At 45.3% G+C, this 23,440-nt stretch overlaps 1 non-coding gene across 1 annotated transcript; it reads right to left on the bottom strand.

Annotated features, from left to right (window-relative positions):
* Nucleotides 1–21,235: 21,235 nt before the first annotated feature.
* On the bottom strand, nucleotides 21,236–21,306 carry TRNAG-CCC (transfer RNA glycine (anticodon CCC)). Its single transcript has one exon. It is a non-coding gene; the product is annotated as a tRNA-Gly (tRNA).
* Nucleotides 21,307–23,440: the final 2,134 nt, after the last annotated feature.

Genomic DNA, 23,440 nt, shown 5'->3' on the forward strand with positions numbered 1-23,440 from the left:
TTGCAGATCTGGCGCACCGGACAGTCCGGTGCACACCGGACAGTCCGGTGCTTCCTTCCGACCGTTGGCTCGGCCACGTGTCGCGCGCCGATCGCGCGGCCGACCGTTGGCCCGGCCGACCGTTGGCTCACCGGTCAGTCCGGTGCACACCGGACAGTCCGGTGAATTTTAGCCGAAGTCGCCGGAGAAAAACCCGAGAGCGGCTGGTTTGCTCCGCGCTGGTCTGGCGCACCGGACACTGTCCGGTGCACACCGGACAGTCCGGTGCCCCAGTCCGAAGCAGCCTTTGGCTGTACACAGCCACTCTCCACTTCTTTTCTTTTCTTCTTTCTCCTGTTTCTAACACTTAGACAAGATGTTAGTATACAAAACTAATGTACTAAGGCTTAGAAACATACCTTTACTTGTGATTTGCACTTTGTTCATCCATGAGCATATTTTCACATTTAAGCCCTTGTGTTTGCACTCAATCACCAAAATACTTAGAAATGGCCCAAGGGCACATTTCCCTTTCAATCTCCCCCTTTTTGGTGATTTATGCCAACACAACATAAAGCAACTAGAACAAGTGCAAAATCACTTCAAATAAAAACTGACTTTGAGTTTTATTCAATTTTGGCATATATGGATCATCTTTTGCCACCACTTGGTTTGTTTTTGCAAATCAAACTCAAATCTCTATCTCTAAGTCAAACACACATGTTGAAGCATAAAGAGAGTCATTCCAAAAGAGATTGATCAAAGATTTCAAAAACTCCCCCTAATTCCCATAATCAATACTTCTCCCCACAAGAAGCCAACTTTTGACAAGAGATACAATAAAAGAGTTTCGACAAAACAAAGCTCTATTCTACTATTTCCAAAATCTCTCAAGTGGTAGCTGATCCATTTATCACTTTGGCCTTTATTTTCTCCCCCTTTGGCATCAAGCACCAAAACGGGATCAATCTTGGCCCTTTTAACCCCATTGTCTCACCAAAGTCTTCAATTAAGAGCAAACGGCAATAAGATGTCATGAGATGAACTTGGAATTAGTTACCCTCTCATCGGAGTGCAGTGGAAGTCTTTCATGGTCCAAGTCCACCTTTTCCCTTTCAATCCTCCTTCGAGACTAAATTATCAAACTCAAGCACGTGGTTAGTCTCAAAGGGTCAAGTTGTAACACATCTCCCCTTAAACATGTGCATCACTTTGCAACGGACTTGTGAGGTCCAGGGAGTGTTTGTACAACTTGAGCACCATAATAAGCAACAAAATGCAAAAAGGAACATGATCAAAAGCATAAGTACATGTATGCTACAATTCAATCCAGGTTCCGCGAATCTATGACATTTAGCTCACTACGCAGCCTGCAAAAGGTCTTCTCATCTAGAGGCTTAGTGAAGATATCGGCTAGCTGGTTCTCGGTGCTAACATGAAACACTTCGATATCTCCCTTTTGCTGGTGGTCTCTCAAAAAGTGATGCCGGATGTCTATGTGCTTTGTGCGGCTGTGCTCAACAGGATTCTCCGCCATGCGGATAGCACTCTCATTGTCACATAGGAGTGGGACTTTGCTCAGATTGTAGCCAAAGTCCCGGAGGGTTTGCCTCATCCAAAGTAGTTGCGCGCAACACTGTCCTGCGGCAACATACTCGGCCTCAGCGGTGGATAGGGCAACGGATGTTTGTTTCTTAGAGTTCCATGACACCAGGGACCTTCCTAAGAATTGGCACGTCCCCGATGTACTCTTTCTATCGACCTTACATCCAGCATAGTCGGAGTCTGAGTATCCAACTAAGTCAAAGGTAGACCCCTTTGGATACCAGAGCCCGAAGCAAGGCGTAGCAACCAAATATCTAAGAATTCGCTTCACCGCCACTAAGTGACACTCCTTAGGATCGGATTGAAATCTAGCACACATGCATACGCTAAGCATAATATCCGGTCTACTAGCACATAAGTAAAGCAAAGAACCTATCATTGACCGGTATGCTTTTTGATCAACGGACTTACCTCCTTTGTTGAGGTCGGTGTGTCCGTCGGTCCCCATCGGAGTCTTTGCGGGCTTGGCGTCCTTCATCCCAAACCGCTTTAGCAGATCTTGCGTGTACTTCGTTTGGGAGATGAAGGTGCCGTCCTTGAGTTGCTTCACTTGGAACCCAAGGAAGTAGTTCAACTCGCCCATCATCGACATCTCGAATTTCTGCGTCATCACCCTGCTAAACTCTTCACAAGATTTTTGGTTAGTAGAACCAAATATTATGTCATCGACATAAATTTGGCACACAAACAAATCACCATCACATGTCTTTGTAAAAAGAGTTGGATCGGCTTTCCCAACCTTGAAAGCATTAGCAATTAAGAAATCTCTAAGGCATTCATACCATGCTCTTGGGGCTTGCTTAAGTCCATAGAGCGCCTTAGAGAGCTTACACACGTGGTCGGGGTACCGTTCATCCTCGAAGCCAGGGGGTTGCTCTACGTATACCTCCTCCTTGATTGGCCCGTTGAGGAAAGCGCTCTTCACATCCATTTGGTACAACCTGAAAGAATGGTGAGCGGCATATGCTAGCAAGATTCGAATTGACTCTAGCCTAGCCACAGGAGCAAAGGTCTCCTCGAAATCCAAACCTGCGACTTGGGCATAACCTTTTGCCACAAGTCGAGCCTTGTTCCTCGTCACCACCCCGTGCTCGTCCTGTTTGTTGCGGAACACCCACTTGGTTCCCACAACATTTTGCTTCGGACGAGGCACCAGTGTCCAAACTTCATTGCGCTTGAAGTTGTTTAACTCCTCTTGCATGGCCAACACCCAGTCCGGATCTAGCAAGGCCTCTTCTACCCTGAAAGGCTCAATAGAAGAGACAAAAGAGTAATGCTCACAAAAATTAACTAATCGAGATCGAGTAGTTACTCCCTTGCTAATGTCACCCAGAATTTGGTCGACGGGATGATCCCTTTGAATCATCGCTCGAACTTGGGTTGGAGGTGCCGGTTGCGCTTCTTCCTCCATCACTTGATCATCTTGTGCTCCCCCTTGATCAAGTGCCTCCACTTGAGGTACCTGTTCGTCATCTTCGGTTGGGGGATGCACCATAGTTGAGGAAGAAGGTTGATCTCGTTCATCTTGTTCCTGTGGCCGTACTTCTCCAATCGTCATGGTTCGTATAGCGGCTGTCGGAACATCTTCTTCATCTACATCATCACAATCAACAACTTGCTCTCTTGGAGAGCCATTAGTCTCATCAAATACAACGTCGCTAGAGACTTCAACTAAACCCGATGATTTGTTGAAGACTCTATACGCCTTTGTATTTGAGTCATAACCTAACAAAAACCCTTCTACAGCCTTGGGAGCAAACTTAGAGTTTCTACCTTTCTTCACTAGAATGTAGCACTTGCTCCCAAATACACGAAAGTACGATACATTGGGTTTGTTACCGGTTAGTAGCTCATACGACGTCTTCTTGAGGAGGCGATGAAGGTAGACCCTGTTGATGGCGTGGCAAGCAGTGTTAACGGCTTCCGTCCAAAAGCACTCGGGGGTCTTGAACTCTCCTAGCATCGTCCTCGCCATATCGATGAGCTTCCTGTTCTTCCTCTCTACCACACCATTTTGCTGTGGTGTGTAGGGAGCGGAGAACTCGTGCTTGATCCCTTCCTCCTCAAGGAATTCCTCCACTTGAAGGTTCTTGAATTCGGACCCGTTGTCGCTCCTTATCTTCTTCACCTTGAGCTCAAACTCATTTTGAGCTCTCCTGAGGAAGCGCTTGAGGGTCCCTTGGGTTTCAGACTTATCCTGCAAAAAGAACACCCAAGTGAAGCGGGAAAAATCATCAACAATAACTAAACCATACTTACTCCCTCCTATGCTCAGATAGGCGACAGGTCCGAAGAGGTCCATATGCAGCAGCTCCAGGGGTCTTGAAGTGGTCATCACGTTCTTGCTGTGATGCGCTCCTCCCACTTGTTTACCTGCTTGACAAGCTGCACAAGGTCTATCTTTTTCGAAATGCACGTTAGTCAAACCTATCACGTGTTCTCCCTTTAGAAGCTTGTGAAGGTTCTTCATCCCCACATGTGTTAAGCGGCGATGCCACAGCCAGCCCATGCTAGTCTTAGCTATTAAGCATGCATCTAGACCGGCCTCTTCTTTTGCAAAATCAACTAAATAAAGTTTGCCGTCTAATACACCCTTAAAAGCTAGTGAACCATCACTTCTTCTAAAGACAGACACATCTACATTTGTAAATAGACAGTTATATCCCATATGACATAATTGACTAACAGATAGCAAATTATATCCAAGACTCTCTACTAAAAATACATTAGAGATAGAATGCTCATTAGAAATTGCAATTTTACCTAACCCTTTTACCTTGCCTTGATTCCCATCACCGAATATAATTGAATCTTGGGAATCTTTATTCTTGACGTAGGAGGTGAACATCTTCTTCTCCCCCGTCATATGGTTTGTGCATCCGCTGTCGATAATCCAGCTTGAACCCCCGGATGCATAAACCTGCAAGGCAAATTTAGGCTTGGGACTTAGGTACCCAACTCTTGTTGGGTCCTACAAGGTTAGTCACAATTTCCTTAGGGACCCAAATGCAAGTTTTATCACCTTTGCATTTTGCCCCTAACTTCCTAGCAATTACTTTTCTATCCTTTCTACAAATTGCAAAGGAAGTATTTAAAGCACAATAAATTGTAGAAGGTTCATTTGCTATTTTCCTAGGAGCATGAATAACATTCCTTCTAGGCACATGATGAATAGCATTTCTTTTAGGAACAACATTTCTCCTAGTAACATTTCTATCATACACATAAGAGGAACTAGGAGCAAACATGGCATGAGAATCATAAACATATGAATCAAAAGCATCATGACTTACATTTCTAGTTTGTCTTCTAACATGATACAAAAATGCATGGTTCCTTTTAGCACTAGTAGCCATAGGGGCCTTCCCTTTCTCCTTGGCGGGAATGGGATCCTTATGGCTTGTTAAGTTCTTGGCTTCCCTCCTGAAGCCAAGCCCATCCTTAATTGAGGGATGTCTTCCTATTGTGTAGGCATCCCTTGCAAATTTTAACTTATCAAATTCACTTTTGCTAGTCTTAAGTTGGACATTAAGACTAGCCACTTCATTATTTAACTTTGCAATAGAGGCTAAGTGTTCACTACAAGCATCAATATCAAATTCTTTACATCTATTGCAAATAGCAACATTTTCTACACAAGTTGTTGATTTACTAGCTATTTCTATCTTAACATTCAACTCATCGTTAATGCTCTTTAATTTAGAAATTGTTTCATGGCATGAAGATAATTCACAAGTAAGCATCTCATTTCTTTTAACTTCTAGAGCATGAGATTTTTGAGCTTCTAAAAATTTATCATGCTCTTCATACAATAAATCCTCTTGTTTCTCTAAGAGTTTATCCTTCTCATTCAATGCATCAATTAATTCATTAATTTTGCCAATTGTAATTCTATCTAGACCTTTAAATACACTAGAATAGTCTATTTCATCATCGTCACTAGAATCATTATCACTAGAAGAAGCATAAGTAGAGTTTCGAGTACTTACTTTCTTCTCCTTAGCCATGAGACACGTGTGACGCTCGTTGGGGAAGAGGGCCGATTTGTTGAAGGCGGTGGCGGCGAGTCCCTCATTGTCGGAGTCGGAGGAGGAGCAATCCGAATCCCACTCCTTGCCTAGATGCGCCTCGCCCTTGGCTTTCTTGTAGTGCTTCTTCTTCTCCCTTTTGTTCCCCTTTTCCTGGTCACTTTCATTATCAGGACAGTTAGCAATAAAATGACCAAGCTTACCGCATTTGAAGCATGATCGCTTCCCCTTGGTCTTAGTCTTGCTCGGCTGTCCATTGCGACCCTTTAGCACCGTCTTGAATCTCTTGATGATGAGGGCCATTTCTTCATCATTAAGACCGGCTGCCTCAATTTGCGCCACCTTGCTGGGTAGTGCCTCCTTGCTCCTAGTGGCTTTGAGAGCAAAAGGTTGCAGCTCGTTGATCGGTCCATTCAGGGCGTCGTCCACATACCTTGCCTCCTTGATCATCATTCGCCCGCTGACGAATTTTCCTAGGACTTCTTCGGGCGACATTTTGGTGTACCTGGGATTCTCACGAATATTATTCACCAAATGAGGATCAAGAACGGTAAAGGACCTGAGCATTAGTCGGACGACGTCGTGGTCCGTCCATCGCGTGCTTCCGTAGCTCCTTATTTTGTTGATAAGGGTCTTGAGCCGGTTGTATGTCTGAGTTGGCTCCTCGCCCCTTATCATCGCGAATCGTCCAAGCTCGCCTTCCACCAACTCCATTTTGGTGAGCAAGGTAACGTCATTCCCCTCATGAGAAATCTTGAGGGTGTCCCAGATCTGCTTGGCGTTATCCAAGCCGCTCACTTTGTTATATTCATCCCTGCACAATGAAGCTAGAAGAACAGTGGTAGCTTGTGCATTCTTATGGATTTGCTCATTAATGAACGAAGGGCTATCCGAGCTATCAAATTTCATTCCACTTTCCACAATCTCCCAAATGCTTGGATGGAGAGAAAATAGGTGAGTACGCATTTTGTGACTCCAAAATCCGTAGTCCTCTCCATCAAAGTGAGGAGGCTTGCCAAGTGGAATGGGGAGCAAATGAGCATTTGAGCTATGTGGAATGCGTGAATAATCAAAAGAAAAGTTTGAGTTGACCGTCTTTTGTTTGTCGTGGTCGTCGTCCTTTTGGGAAGAAGAGGATTCGTCGCTGTCGTAGTAGACGATCTCCTTGATGCGCCTTGTCTTCTTCTTCTTCCCATCTTTGTGCCTGTGGCCCGCGCCCGAGTCGTTGGACTTGTCATCCCTTGGCTCGTTGACGAAGGACTCCTTCTCCTTGTCGTTGATCACAATTCCCTTCCCCTTAGGATCCATCTCTTCGGGCGGTTAGTCCCTTTCTTGAAGAGAACGCCTCTGATACCAATTGAGAGCACCTAGAGGGGGGGTGAATAGGTGATCCTGTAAAACTTCAAAACTTAAGCCACAAAAACTTGTTAAGGGTTAGCACAAGTATGGCCAAGTGGCTAGAGAGGAGTCAAAACACAATAACCACAAGAAAGCAATCACAGAGTTGACACGGTGGTTATCCCGTGGTTCGGCCAAGTACAAAACTTGCATACTCCACGTTGTGGCGTCCCAACGGACGAGAGTTGCACTCAACTCCTCTCAAGTGATCCAATGATCAACTTGAATACCACGGTGTTTTTCTTTCCTTTGATCTTTTCCCGTTTGCGAGGAATCTCCACAACTTGGAGTCTCTCGCCCTTACAATTGAGTTCACAAAGAAATACGGAGTAAGGTGGGAATGAGCAACGCACACAAGACTCGAAAATCAGAGCAACAACACGCACACAAGTCGCAACAAGAGCTCGCAACGCAACACAAAGAGTTCACAACTCCACAAGAGCTCTATATGCTATCACAATGAAACGAATGCGTGAGATTGATGTCTTGGTGCTTAGAAGAGTTGTAGGAATGCTTGGTGTACTCCTCCATGCGCCTAGGGGTCCCTTTTATAGCCCCAAGGCAGCTAGGAGCCGTTGAGAACACATCTGGAAGGCTATCCTTGCCTTCTGTCGTCGGGCGCACCGGACAGTCCGGTGCACACCGGACATTGTCCGGTGCCCGATTTATTTCCATAAACAGCAAAGCCGACCGTTGCCGACCGTTGCAGATCTGGCGCACCGGACAGTCCGGTGCACACCGGACAGTCCGGTGCTTCCTTCCGACCGTTGGCTCGGCCACGTGTCGCGCGCCGATCGCGCGGCCGACCGTTGGCCCGGCCGACCGTTGGCTCACCGGTCAGTCCGGTGCACACCGGACAGTCCGGTGAATTTTAGCCGAAGTCGCCGGAGAAAAACCCGAGAGCGGCTGGTTTGCTCCGCGCTGGTCTGGCGCACCGGACACTGTCCGGTGCACACCGGACAGTCCGGTGCCCCAGTCCGAAGCAGCCTTTGGCTGTACACAGCCACTCTCCACTTCTTTTCTTTTCTTCTTTCTCCTGTTTCTAACACTTAGACAAGATGTTAGTATACAAAACTAATGTACTAAGGCTTAGAAACATACCTTTACTTGTGATTTGCACTTTGTTCATCCATGAGCATATTTTCACATTTAAGCCCTTGTGTTTGCACTCAATCACCAAAATACTTAGAAATGGCCCAAGGGCACATTTCCCTTTCACAAATGTAGAGAGTAAATAGGATTGGATAGTAAGTAACTAAATTTATCAAGTCTATTTAGAGAATTATTGAAAACCAAGGTTGTTTAGATAACTATTAGAGTTGCTTAGATAACTATTAGAGTTGCTTAGATAACTATTAGATAACTATTAGATAATTATTGAAAACCAAGGTTCTTAAATTCAAGGTTTAGAGAGTTGTTTAGATAACTATTAGAGTTGCTTTGTCAGCATGGTTGTATTTTACTAATGAAGCTGTTTTTTTTTCATCTTTAGCTCCTTTACCAACTCTATCGTTGAAGCTAGAATCATGTGACAAAATAGCTTTTTTATAAAGCTCCTTAGAACATAATCTCAAATAACCTGATATTGGTTTAGGTAAAATTGGTTCATACCACTATTTTTACTGCACCCGACTTGTTAGGGCGTAATTTAATACTTGTTCATCCTAAAATAGTATTTGTTGTAGCTTTTGGTTTTTATGTTTACCTTTAGATGAATGATGATGAATATAGAGATATACATAGAATACATACACCAGGTAATATATGAATATACTAAGAAGCCAAAACTAATTTTATTTTAAGATAAAGAGAGTAAGATTCTTAGTTAAAGCCGTCGTTGGGTTATACTTATACTGTTTGCCACAACACGGCTTTAAACGGTTGCAGGAGCTCGTGGAGAAGCCAAAAAAAAAACCTATTATTTGGCGGTCTGTACTTTTGGCCGGCCTGCAATCCTTCCCTGATGTTAACGACGCTTAATGGCCTGGTTGATTCCTTCTATGAACTATGATTGGCTCCCATACAGTGAGGCTTATGTTTAGCTGCATGTGTCTAGTCTGGCCTATTACAGATGTTATTTAGTTGCTTGCATGAATAATTGCTACATGAGCTCAAAACCTATTTGTTTGACACCAAAATGAGCCGGCGGACTGTCCGCGCCTGTGGGCCGGACGGTCCACGCGTGCGCAGAGCAGATTAGGGTTCCGAGTTTTGTGCTACGGTTGTTAGCTAAAATCGCGGGATAAGCTCGGGAATTAGTTTGTAAAGGGTCCAGCCCCCCTCCTCTATAAATAGAGAGGTATACGGCTGATTTGTAATCATCAACAATCGAATCAATACAACTTCTATTTCGCATTTTATCTTAGGAGTAGTTCTAGTTTAGCCCTAGTTTAGTATTCCAATCCCCAAATTCTCCGCCTCTCCTCGACTCTACGTCGATTAGAGGAGTCTAGGTCGGTCTACCCGAGCCTAGACAACTCCTAGGATCTCTCCTCCCCGACGGGGTCCCTCCCGGGAGCGAGATCCAGGCGCCGCCGACGATCTTCCGCCGCCCCTGCGTACGCGCGGACCGTCCGGCCCTAGGGCGCGGACCGTCCGGCCGTCAGGCAGGGAACCCGAGCTCCTGCACCAGGTCGCGGACCGTCCGGCCCTGTGCCGCGGACCGTCCGCGCCTGACTAGAGAGCGCCGCCGCCTCGCGCCAGGTCGCGGACCGTCCGGCCCTGGGCCGCGGACTGTCCGCGCCTGACCAGAGAGCACCGCCGCTGGTTCTCTTGAGTAATTAACGCCTCCAAAAAGGTGTCAACATACTTTTTGGCGACTCCGCTGGGGACAACACATATAGACCTATCAAATCGGCCCTAAATGGCCGGTTCAAAAGATAGCTCTGAGGTTTCCACCAGCAATATCATCACACCGACATGGGAAGCCTTGCCGGCTGAAGAACAGCTCCTGTTCGAGGAGCGCCAGGAGCAGCTGATCCAAGAAGCAAAGGCGAAGTTCCTGGCTGACTTCAAAGTGGACAGGAACAACAAAGTCGTTCAGCAACGGGCGACAGATCTGGCTTCGCTCCGACCTACTACGATTACCCCAAATGTAAGTAGCACCAATGAACTCCAATCTCTTAAAGCTTACATAGACGAACAGCGAGAACAGATGCAAAATATCATAGGGGTTATGCAAAACGATTGTAGGAGACTAGTACGTGCATTTGATAAATCTAGTATAGCAAATTTTCCTTCACACGAGGTTGAATTAGGAGATAATACACGTAATACATCGGTTAAAGGTTGTCACGACCAGTCACAACCCCCTTATGGGATGCCGATGGACACGTACCCTGAGCAAACGCAAATCGGCAGTAAACCAGCCGATCTACACATGTCCGGACCGTCCGCTCGCGAGCGCGGACCGTCCGGGTCAGCCACAGCCGGGCCCATTTTTAATGAGTTACCTAGACACGCACCGAGCCACCACATAAGGCACCGAATTTAAACTATCCAGTCGGACGGTCCGCATACAACGACAGATGATCCGCATATAATCACGGACGGTCTGGGTACGTATCCGGACAGTCCGCGCATGAGTCTTTTGAGGGGGATTATTACCTGAATCCTCGCTCGTCCCAACAACACTTCCCATCATATTATGCAATGCACTAGCCCATTAATTCAGGATCCAGAGCCCAGGAAAGCTTTCTGGCCCCACCTAGAAGGTCGGAAAGAAACGATCAAACATATGAGCCATATAGGGCAAATGGAAATGCACCACGTAGCTCAAACCAATGGGGGGAACGACAACATACTAACATGCAACCAATCCCACCTATGTTTGATCAGAGAGCCGGTGGTCTTGCACCGGCTGCCATTGGTATAGTGAGGGAAGAAATAGCCGGGGCGTTCCGAGATAAGCTCGGAGTAAGCATGATCCCTGGGGGGCAATCATATCGGAAGCCTTATGACAGCCGATTTGATCACCACCCATACCCACAGGGAACCAGGATACCCGAGTTTGCAAAGTTTTCGGGTGACCAAGGAAAGAGCACGCGTGAGCACATAGGCCAGTTCCTAGCACAATTAGGAGAATTGGCCGACACCGAAGCATTCCGTGTGCGTTTATTTTCATTATCCTTAACAGGGACTGCATTCACATGGTATGCCACGCTCCCTCCTCATTCCATTTTGTCATGGGGAGACTTAGAGCAAAAATTTCATGAATATTTCTTCTCTGGTGATTATGAGCTAGATTTAGTAGACTTAGTGACCCTACGACAAGAAAAGGATGAATCGGTTAGTGATTATATCCGGAGATTCCAGGATACGAGAAACCGATGCTTTCAAATTCATTTAACAGATAAACAACTGGCGGGAATAGCCTTTGATGGATTGCGCTATTATTTAAAAGAGAGATTAGAAGGCATCTAGTTCTTTACTCTAGCACAATTACATCAGAGAGCTTCGGCTTGTGAAAGCCGAAGCAAAGAACTAGTTAGAACGGTTCATCATAATGTCCCTATAGTAGAACACAATCAAAGTAGTTCGGACGATGAACCAAAGAAAGTTTACACTGCCGAAATAGTTTAGCCCGAGCAGGCCAAATCTTCGGCTTGCTCCTCCTTGCAGTCAGTTCAAAAGGAACGACAGGAGGAGGTTAAGTTTACATTTAATGTCGGCAAATGTGATAAGATATTCGATGAATTACGAAAAAATGGTAACATTAAAATTGATTATATCGTTCCACCTGCCGACGAACTAAAGCGTCGCGTATACTGCAAGTGGCACAACTCATTTTCCCATGCCACTAATGATTGTAATGTGTTCCGACGACAAATTCAATCGGCCATTAATGAGGGACGATTGAAATTTCAGAAGGACACGGAGCCCTTCCCAATGAATGTGATCGACTTTAATGGCAAAAAGGTCCTAATTCGGCCCAACACAGCCGATAAGGGCAAAGACAAAGAAGTCATCATCGGCAACGCACGGGAGGCCGATGGAAACAACAAAATTTCTTGCAGGAAAGTGATGGCCGAGAAGACTCCTGATGGAGGGGAGACACTGAAGGTAACCATCACAAACTCCAGCGCTGGGGGGCAAGCACAGACAAGAGGATATGCGCGAGAACCCATACTACGCATCGCGGACGGTCCGGTGTCTAGGCGCGGACGGTCCGTAACATCATCGGACGGTCCGAAGCGTTCCGACGGACGGTCCGGCAACGTCGAAGAGCCACGGCGACCACGTACCTTCAAACCACGACGACCAGAAATAGGTACGTGGAAAACTAACACGTTCAAGGCAACTGGTCGGTTGGTAAAATCTAGCCCGACCTTTGATCAATTATTGTCTAAATATGTGAAAAAGAAGTCTGGCTCTAACGACCGGCCACCAAAGGGACCTCGCTTACCCATCCAGGTGCGACGGCAGGTTAGGCCGATTGGACCACCACGCCAATCGGAAAGGACAGGAGGTCATAATGTTCAATTAAGACCTAACGTACCTGCATGGACACCTCCACCACCATATCTACCTATGCCATATTCATACACATACATACCTCCACCATACGTCCCAAATCAAATGTGGGGCATGCCACCATACCCATTTAGGATGCCACAGTACCCCGCTTGGGGGGCACCCCAAACATCTGTATTCAATAGGTTGACACCTCCAGTACAAGACCGATTGAGAGCCCCTCAATCTGGTCCACAAGCACAGGCCCAGCAAGATTGCCGAACAATTCGGCCCCAAAGGCTGACTAATCCGGCAGGGGGGCATACAGCTACAACCTCCAACAGTACGAAAAAGGGAGGCGTCATTAAAATAGGAACGACAGATGTCGTCGTACAACAAAATAACGAAGGGCCGATGATTTTTGGTGAATCGGCCAACACAAACAAAAAAGAAAGTACGACTGTCAATAAAATAGCCGATCCAAAATACTCCATGCCCCGATGGTGCCCATCGGGATTGACACGATCGCAAAAGCGAAAATTACAACGCCTTAGAGCAAAGGAGAATCAGGAGAAGGAGGCGGAAAAAATATTCAATGACACACATCCGCAGTATCCGCCACCACAAAAGAGATGGAGACCAAAGGCCGTTGAGGAAAATCAAACGGCCATAAAGACAAAATAAAACAGCAACTGTGCAGCTCTTTGCAGGTATAGCAGACAGTCCGGCTATAATGACCAGACCAACCGTACAGGACGCGGACCATCCGACCCCTGAGGCCGAACCATCCGCACTACACCAAGACACCACCAACGATGTACCGACACCCATGGAGGAAGATGGCCTACAAGGGGAAGACCTGGTCGACTACGAAGCTACGCTAGAACACTTGGAAAATTAGAAAAAGTAAGGTGACGGATTGGTCAGGATCGCTATGACGCTCGACGGTGTTGGGACTGACAGTTCGATCAAAGCTAAAAGAGTCACGTCCGTTGAGTCAACCATCGGGACTAAGACCACTACGTATCATCCTAGCAAGTGTCAAGATGCCTAAGAAAACTGATGTGATCACATCGAGTTAGTTGCTTTTGGTTCGCTCAGCTCCACCAAAAGGCAGGGGGGCATATGTTTGACACCAAAATGAGCCGGCGGACTGTCCGGCCCTGAGGCCGGACGGTCCACGCGTGCGCAGAGCAGATTAGGGTTCCGAGTTTTGTGCTACGGTTGTTAGCTAAAATCGCGGGATAAGCTCGGGAATTAGTTTGTAAAGGGTCCAGCCCCCCTCCTCTATAAATAGAGAGGTATACGGCCGATTTGTAATCATCAACAATCGAATCAATACAACTTCTATTTCGCATTTTATTTTAGGAGTAGTTCTAGTTTAGCCCTAGTTTAGTATTCCAATCCCCAAATTCTCCGCCTCTCCTCGACTCTACGTCGATTAGAAGAGTCTAGGTCGGTCTACCCGAGCCTAGACAACTCCTAGGATCTCTCCTCCCCGACGGGGTCCCTCCCGGGAGCGAGATCCAGGCGCCGCCGGCGATCTTCCGCCGCCCCTGCGTACGCGCGAACCGTCCGGCCCTAGGGCGCGGACCGTCCGGCCGTCAGGCAGGGAACCCGAGCTGCTGCACCAGGTCGCGGACCGTCCGGCCCTATGCCGCGGACCGTCCGCGCCTGACTAGAGAGCACCGCCGCCTCGCGCCAGGTCGCGGACCGTCCGGCCCTGGGCCGCGGACTGTCCGCGCCTGACCAGAGAGCACCGCTGCTGGTTCTCTTGAGTAATTGACGCCTCCAAAAAGATGTCAACACTATTAAAGTTCATTATATTTTCATGCGATCCGACAACTCGCGCGTCCATAAATTTTACTAAATCATGCCTGGAGCCTGAATCCACCTGTAAATAAATTAAAATCGACACTAATTATAGGTGAATACTACATAACTAGAAAAGATCAATGTTGCATCTATAAACTTATCATATAACGCCTCAAGCTTTAATTTAGTTTTACATGGATAAAAATCATTTAATAATAGACATTAATTATATATTGATACACATTAGAAAAGGTTAATGACTACACCAGCAGAGCGAGACTCACCAGAAACCGATTTGATTTTTTGTTTGTTTGTTTCTACAGAGCCTAACCGGGAGGGGCTTCTTACACCGTATGGGACACAGACCCGATAGTTAGTCGAAGCAACCAATCATCTGCAGGCTGCATTTGAGGAGCCTGACTTAGTTATATGCAGGCAACCAATCAAACCCTAAGTACTTATAGTTAGAACACCCTCGACCTTTAGATGCTCCTCCACCTTCTACAAAGACGTGGACAGGTCAACACAATCTACTCTAGTGTTTTTTTACTTACTCTCTCTATTATAAAATAAACAAAAATATATATTTTAAAAAGAAATATAGAAGATGGTTCCAATAATTATATCTATAAACAAGTTTATTTTAACAAACATTATACATTTAATATAATAATATGTATATTATAAAAATAATACAATTTTTTATATATAATTTTGATCAGATTTGAGTTTTTAGGAAGTTAGATACATATTTATTTTGAAGCTGGATATATATATATATATATATATATATATATATATATATATATATATATATATATATATATGTGTGTGTGTGTGTGTGTGTGTGTGTGTGTGTGTGTGTGTGTGTGTGTGAGATACGTAGTTCAAATTTGGCTTTTTGATCACGATGACTGACGGACTGGGTCATCACTCATCAGTCTAGTAGTAGAGATGTCGGCACTCGGCACCCAAAAAAAGCTGTAAAGGCTATCGGCTATCGCTACTCCACCATGCCTGCCGGCTGCTGATTTCTGATCTCGAGAAATTTTAACATGCGGCGGGCGTCGCCACTCGCCACCATGTATGAATGCGCGGCCGCTTTACCCAGACACGACATGCTGGCAAATAATCCGTGAGCGTCCGTTCCAGAGGTGTGTCCATCGCATCGTGGTGGTACGACGAGCGATCAGATGCGTGCAGCGGGCCGATCGTGTCCAAGCCTCAAGGAAAGGAGGGCAGGAGGAGCAGGTCCGGGCGCGTTTTAGCACGCGAGTCTTGCAGGTTGAAGAAAAAGCGCACACACAAAAAAAAACTTGATTTGCTGGTACTACTAGACTGGTACGAGCCACTAATCCGCTGATCATGATGAACCGGTCAACAATAACCTAATCCGACGGGCTACACACACGCACGGGATCCGAGAAAACTCCCGGCCGCGCGTGCATCCTTTCCGTGATGGCCCGGCCGTAACGCCCGCTGCATCACGATTCACGCGCGCATCGGCATCATCATCATTGCCTGTGTTTGCGGTGTGCGTATACAGAATTGTCGTCGAGAGGATCCTTTTTCGTGATTTTTTTTTCATTTCAGGAAAGGATCTTGATGCCTGCTAATGGCAGTAAACCCAACCCACACTCACAGCTATAAACATGACACCCCGCCCCACGCTCACCCAAAAAAACATAATAATTCAATCAAACACAACCCATCCAAACCCCAAACCAACACATAAGGCTTCGTTTGGATACTTGACCTCAATCCACCTCAACACGCGTGGATTGTGGTCAATACTAAAGTACCCAAACAAAAGCCTAAATGAGTGTGTCAGCGTCTTTTTTGGGTTGTGTCAGCGTCTAAGGAAAGGCTTAATGCTGCCTGCTACCAAGATGTGCTCAAGGATCCCTGTCCAGGAGGCTGACTCCTTGACCTATGGTAAAAGGGAAGCTACTCTCCAGACCCTATATCCCCTGACCTCAGGAAATGAAGAACTTCAACATTGACTATGGTTCATACAATGGCGCTCCTGGCTAAGTCTGGTAGACCACATGACATGACATATAAAAGTAAGTCCCATGGCTCCACACGCCCTAGGTCGCTTGCCAGTCTAAACCCTCAATGCTCCATGCTCCCCAAAAGCCTGATGGATGAAGCCTCGCGGGCCACTCGCGTCCCAGGATACTTATCAGTATAAGCTCTCGAGGTCCATCATGCTCCAAGACATCTATTAGTAGAAGAACCTAGGACCCCTCATGTCCAAGGACACCTAGCGGTATAAGCCTTTGAGGCCCCTCATTCCTTCACGCACCTAAGGGTACAAGCACCTCGGGATCCTCATACACTAGGGCATCTAATAGTTTAAGCTCTCGAGGCCCCTCGTGCCTCGAGGCACCTAATTATGTATCTGGGGATAATGGACCCTCTAAAGGGGACAAGGATTTAGTAACTTACTTGGATTGTTCTAGGGCTAAAGGGTATGAAGGGTCCTATGGTGGCAACATGTCACCAATACATGTAGACATGTACCCCACATCAATAAGACTTAAAGATTGTTCGAGTGCGATAACTTAACAAATAAGTCTTAGGTACAACATATTAAATATGAGATGAACAACATTATTGATCTAACATGGTGTGCAATGCAGGCACATAAAAGTAGCCTACATGGCACTTGAGGCCCCTAAGAAGTGCATGCACCAACCCTTTAACCCAAAAAATACACGCATGTTGTACCTAAAAGTATGATAAGACCTAAGGATCAATATTAGTAACCAATCACTTGTGGTCAACATGAATGCTATGTAAAGGTCGATGTCATAGACAGTGGCGGAGGATGCGAGAAAATCAAGGTGTGGCTCAAACAGTGTCACAAGAAAAAATTATATCGCAATTGAAAACAAAAGTATCATATTAAAATGACATAACACAGTTGAAAATAGACAACAAAAGCAAAGTACCCTATATAAAGGAAGGGATCAGCGTACATAATTTTGATCAATTATAATATAGTACTAAAAATCTACAAAAAAATAAAAAAGAGTTAATAATTATATAACTTTGTTTTTTACGATTAACTTTCTCACTATTGTCTTCTTAAACATGTGTATTTCTGGAACATATACAATCTCTTCTTCCACCTCTACTTCATGTTCATGATAAGCTTCAACTTCACTAGCCTGATTACTTGGTCCACTTCCCCTACAACCTTAACGAAAATAGCTTTTCAAATCTAACAATTATCAATCATCAACCATGTATTAGACTCTAAAGTAATCAGTTGTGGAATCAGAGTTAATAATATAGGAAGGGATCGACGTGCATAATTTTGATCAAATATAATATGGTACTAATAAAAATCTGCAAAAAAAGAGTTAATTATGATACACCTTCTATTTTTTATATTAACTTTCTTACCATTATCGTCTTAAACATGTGTATTTTCTAGAACATATGCAATCTCTTCTTCCACCTCTACTTTGAGTTCATGATAAGCTTCAACTCCACTTGTTCGAGTACTTGTCCACTTCCACTACAACCTTAACTAAAATAACTTTTCAAATCCAACAATTATCAACCATCAACCATATAGAATATAGAGTAATCAGTTGTGGAATCAGAGTCTTAACATTAACAAGTGCACACTATAAAAAGTAAGAATAAACATTTTTGGGCATTTTTTTCTTTGTCTGCTTGTTTCTAACCATGAACGGGATGCTACATAGGGGCTAAACGACGACAGGTGGAGGAGCAGAGGCTGGTGATAGACGGAGCAACAACAACACGAATGGATCGCGGGAAGAGCAACAAGAACCAGTTGCGGGCCACATGCGAAGTAGTAGGGGTTGATCAACGGACATGTGGAGGAGTGTGTCAGGTGGCCGACAGCGACCGTCTCGGATGAGCAGTCGAACATCGAGGCAGTCATGGTTAGGGGCTTGGACGCCTGGTATTTAGAGCTAGTTGGGCCAAGGCAAAGTATTGCTTAGGCAATACAAAGCCACATTGGCTCCTCTGCCGCTGGTCATAGATTATAATGCCTACCGAGGTAGGCAATATAACAGTTGACTTACCAAGAGATAACCCTTGTAGCAGTCACATTTAATGGGATATTACAAGCATGCCTCTATCCTGACATGCGCGCAACAGGTAGGTGTATCTAGAGCCACTACACACATAGTTTAGTCTATATGATGAGTCGGTCTATCTTGACTTAGTCAATCCTTATCCTAGGCATAAGTTTCCCCTCTTTAGATTGTGGCTTGTAATTTTGTATGCACCCTTCATATAATAATCCATCATCAGCAAGAGGACGTAAGGTATTACATACTCTACGGCCCAAACCTCTTTAAAATCCTTGTGTGTTAAGGTCATAATGTCATGACCCGATAGGCATACACTACAGTGCTAGGACTCACTCCCTTCTCCCCTAGTAATCCTTCCATATGTGCCTTTGGTACTTTGGTGTCTTTGCTATGACATCTGGCGCCAATTGTGGGAAGATATTGACACCTATAGCTAGGTCCTATGAGCATGGCATTGCATTCTTGTATGCCACATGGACTAGAGCTCCTGGACGCTAACACCAACAATTTCGCCCGTGGCCCCTGACACTGATGTCGTTAGTGTCCCGTTCAGTCTTGACACCTGTCACCTGTCGCGAGGGGACACACCCTGAGTGTTGCGCATAGTGATATTCATAAGGGCATGTACAACCTTGAGACCCTGGTACGGTTTTCCAAATACAAGAGACATTACCTTTCTATTGAATAAATTTGTACCAAATGTATTATGCAGGCTAATACCAAATGTATCTCTGAAAGGCATTACCTTTCTATTGAATAAATCTGTACCCCCTCATAATGATATAACAAGAGAACAAATTCTTCCCCCCATTATCTCCGGTCACTCTAGTGTTTGTGCCACCACGGAAAGCCAATAGAGGACGAGTATTATATATCTTACTCAAGTCTTCACTGATGACGAGAGGGTTCAAAGTTTGAATATGTGATGTACTATGACGACATTACTTCACAAAATTTTGTTGACTCAAACCATGGTAAAGTGTGCAAAACTGCGGTGGCTACTAAGTGGAGTATGTACAAGCCAAACAATCTATGTATTTTTGATAAAGATATATGGAGTAAACTCTTCTCTCCGTTTTTTTATTTGTCATCGTTTAGTTCAAAAATAAATTAGCGAACGACAAATATTCGAGAACGAAGTTAGTACGAGTGAATGCATGCGTATATTGATGACTGCTATTCACTATATCACAGCCATTTGATACTAGTGTCTGCCCAAGGTTGGGATGGCAACGGGAATTCCCCGTCGGAGAATAACTCCCCATCCCCGTCCCCGCGACGAAAAAATTTCTCCGCGGGGATCCTCACAAACGCTTACGGGGGACATTTCTTCCCCATCACCGTTCCTCGTGGGGATAAATCCTCAACGGGATCCCCATCCCCGTTTAAATTTTAATTAAGACATACATTCTTTGTTATTAATGTTAAACATTGTCACTTATATACATTGTCAGATGTAAAAAATTATTATGCATACACCAAAATGAACACATTTGTACAATTAGTGCTCTTGACCAGGTAATTATTTATTTTTGTCGTTAACTAGTACACAAAAAATATTGTCACGTGCAAGGTTAACGGGTCCCCGCGGGGAACGGGGATGCGGAACGCTTCTCTGTCCCCATCCCCGTTTACCTGTCGGAGGATACATTTTCTCCCATTTATATCCCGCGGGGAAGTTTCTTCCCCACCTCCATCCCTGGGCTACTTTGGGAACCTCATATCCCCTTCGGGATTGGAGAGGATTGAGGTGAAAATGAACTAATTTCCTCTCTAATCCCCTTCAATCCCGAAGAGAATTTGAGTTTCAAACTAGCCCTAACGGAGGAATTCCCCACGGGGAATCGGGAATCGGGTCCTCATTGTCTCTATCACAAGGGAAACACCCAAACCTACCCTTCATACACTACGGGCGTGTTGGCGACCCTGTGTGCCTGGCTAGCTCGGACCGTTCAACTGGTCCAGGCTGAGGCTAGCCTGTCCCGGCTACCGCAACTTATTTTGTTTGCGCACTTGTACCATATGAGTCTGTCTCAGACGAGCTAGTGTTTCTCATCCAGTATGCAGCCGGGCTAGAAGACTAAAACTACCTAAACGCGAAATCCTTGCGCCACGAGCAGCCAGGCTCCCAGGAAACGGACCTTGATCTCGTTTATGTGGAGCTAGGCTGAGAAACTAAACTTACACGCGGACAGTCAGGCTCCCGAGCAACCTAGGTGACGCAAACACGGGAGCTGCAGCCCGAGGCGCAGCCAGGCTGCTGGAGCATGGCGGCAAACACACCCTACATCCCTGGCGCTGGCTCTTTCGTGGGATAGACGACGGGCTGGGCCGTCCAGCGAGCAGGCCACCTCGGTCAGGGCAGCACGCTTTAGTGGGCCTTTTACTTTAGCCCAGCCACACGGTGGCGACGGTCCTGCGGAACGCTTCCATGTCAGTGCTTGATGAACACGAAGCGAGCTGCTTGCTGCACGTGGCAACCGGCAGCTTGGAACCCGCTGCCGCGCCGCGTGTACTATGCTCCTCGGGCTCTCTCAAGTCTCAACCCCAGGCGTCAGCTGCTGAGCCTGCCAGAGCGTCGTCCGCGGTGGCCTTGCCCTCTCCTCTGCTGCATCTTGTTACTTTGCTCAACTTCGCTCGTAGCACCGTACCTCGTAGCCCCTGCACTAGTGAGCTGGATGTGTGCGACTCGCTGCAGCAAAACCCTGCCTGCTAGCTGAGCTAGATGAGTGTGACTTAGCTCAACTCGTTCGTAGAACTTAACGCTGCACGATCAGGAAAAGGAGAGTGCAGAACTGCTAAAAGACCAAAAAAAAAAGACGCAAAGAGACTGCAGGGCTGCAAAGACGCAGGAAAAAAAAGAAAGTGCAGCAAAAATGCGCATCCGGGGAATCGAACCCCGGTCAGTACCGTGGGAGGGTACTATGATACCACTACACCAGATGCGCTTCACTGAAATTCTGTGTGTCAGGTTAACTAATAACAGATAACTAACGTAATGAATCTTGTTCAGTCCAAAATGGATTAAATCTATTCCTGATTAAAATCGAATGGAAAGTGAATCGATCTTAGATCTCGTTCGGTTTTTTCGGATTGAAGACCCAGAATGATTTCTAGCTGGACTGTTTCTCTAATTTATATAAGTTCTTATGAGTTGAAACAAATTCTAGCCTAATTGTAGACAAACGAACAAGCCAAGTTCTCTCCGATCCACATGCAATCTAATAGGGCACGAAGGGATAATAAGGCCAGCCTACATCAAAGAGAAATAAAACTAGAACAGAATAACACTGTGTAACTGTGTTTAACAGGTCTGTAAACATTAGAAGAAACACTGTGTTTCCATGCATGTTCCATCATCATGTCACAAATAAAAACGAATAACGAAGGAGCCTTCAGGTAGCCTGTAGCTAAAACATCAACAGCAAGCTTCCCCCCTACCAGAAGAATCCCCAAAACCAAGCCCACCAAAATCAATTTTTCGTAATGGTGGTACTTGCCATTTGATTAAGAGAAAATTCTATGTATGTTGTTAGTTTGTCTAATACTTTATTTGCATATTGCAATTGTTATAATCTCTCTATATCAATCGGCTGCAATTCATTACTCTTCTATGATATCACCAGTGACATAAAAGATAAGAAAATGATATCTTAATCATTTTTAATTTAACATTTTAAAAAACCACATTTGCGTGGTTGCTCGGCTTTGGAATCTAGTAATCGACATTGTAGCCTATGACCCTAAGCTAAAATAGCCATTACCAATAATCATGGCGACAAGGTTGCATTACTCATGGTTATTAGTTAATGATGTACCGTTGATGTAGAAACTGAGCTCGACACCACACATCTTGACGCCGAGGTCAACTCCTATGCCACAACCACGACTTCTTCCTCTCATGCTCTCTATTTCTCCCTAGCTCGCACTCTCTTTCTCTCAACATCGCCCCTGCGGCCCTGCCCCTGCCCCTTCATCGTCGACAATTGACCCTACACCTTGTCGTGGTTGTCATCCTACTCCTCCTCGTTAGTCGTTGTCCTCTCTCCCACTAGCATTGTTTGTCAGTTCTATGTGGTTGTCTTCCCCAACCACCACTAACCCACATATGAATACGGGTTGTGGTGCCAGCTTTCCTGTGATGGTCGACAGGCCGTCGCCCATCCTCCTCGCTATCATGCCACCTTACACCTTTGCATTGTCTCCACTGCACCCACTAGTTACTTTAATTAGTGCTTATTTAGTAACTTAGTTTACTTTATTCAGTAACTTAGTTTAGTTAGCAAGTTGTTTGTTAGAGGTTAATTAGTTTGTGTTGGGTCTATGCTTCGGCGCCGAAGGTCTTCTAGGAAGAAGCGGCTTTTGGCTGAAGTTGCTTGTGTGAGATGGCCGAAGGTTCTTCTTCATGCAGCTTCGGTATTACAAACCGACTTAAGGATAGAATGACCTTTTAGTCCATAAAGGTCTGGGTCAACGTTGTAAACTTTTATGAGGGGCATAATTGTAATTCCTCACAGGCTGTGTCCTGTGCCTATAAATAGTGAACAGTATTCCTTTACTGTTCACGCGTTCTGGCAATTGTAATCACATCTTTCGGGAACCAATCTTTGTCAAGGCAGAGGTATAATTGTATTCAATAATTCAATATATTAAATAAATATAATTTAATTCGTTTGTGGTTCATTTATCTCGTCATACCCTTTATTTTATGTTATCTTATGTCATCTATTAGAATTTAATTACGAAGACTTAACCTTCGTAATTATATTCTAATAAACCTTCGTCCATGGTTCATTATTCTCAAGGGAATATTGTTTCACGGGCGAAGGGCGTTAACATTTAACATTTTATGTTGCCTTGTTCTTAATTCATAGCATTTGAGAACAAGTCCCCAACATTGGCGCCCACCTCCGGTGAACTCACTTCCACTTTTTTGAGCTGATGGCTTCGTTCAACGATCAAGCTGGAGCTGCTTCGGACCCGAAGCTGGTGCTCCCGATTACAGGTGGTTCGTGCTCAGAACCAGCCAATAAAAAGCAGAAGAAAGAGGCACAGAGAAGAGTACAACATGTTGGAGTGCAA

The sequence above is a fragment of the Zea mays genome, chromosome 7 (assembly GCF_902167145.1).
Source record: "Zea mays cultivar B73 chromosome 7, Zm-B73-REFERENCE-NAM-5.0, whole genome shotgun sequence".
Classification (NCBI taxonomy): domain Eukaryota; kingdom Viridiplantae; phylum Streptophyta; class Magnoliopsida; order Poales; family Poaceae; genus Zea; species Zea mays.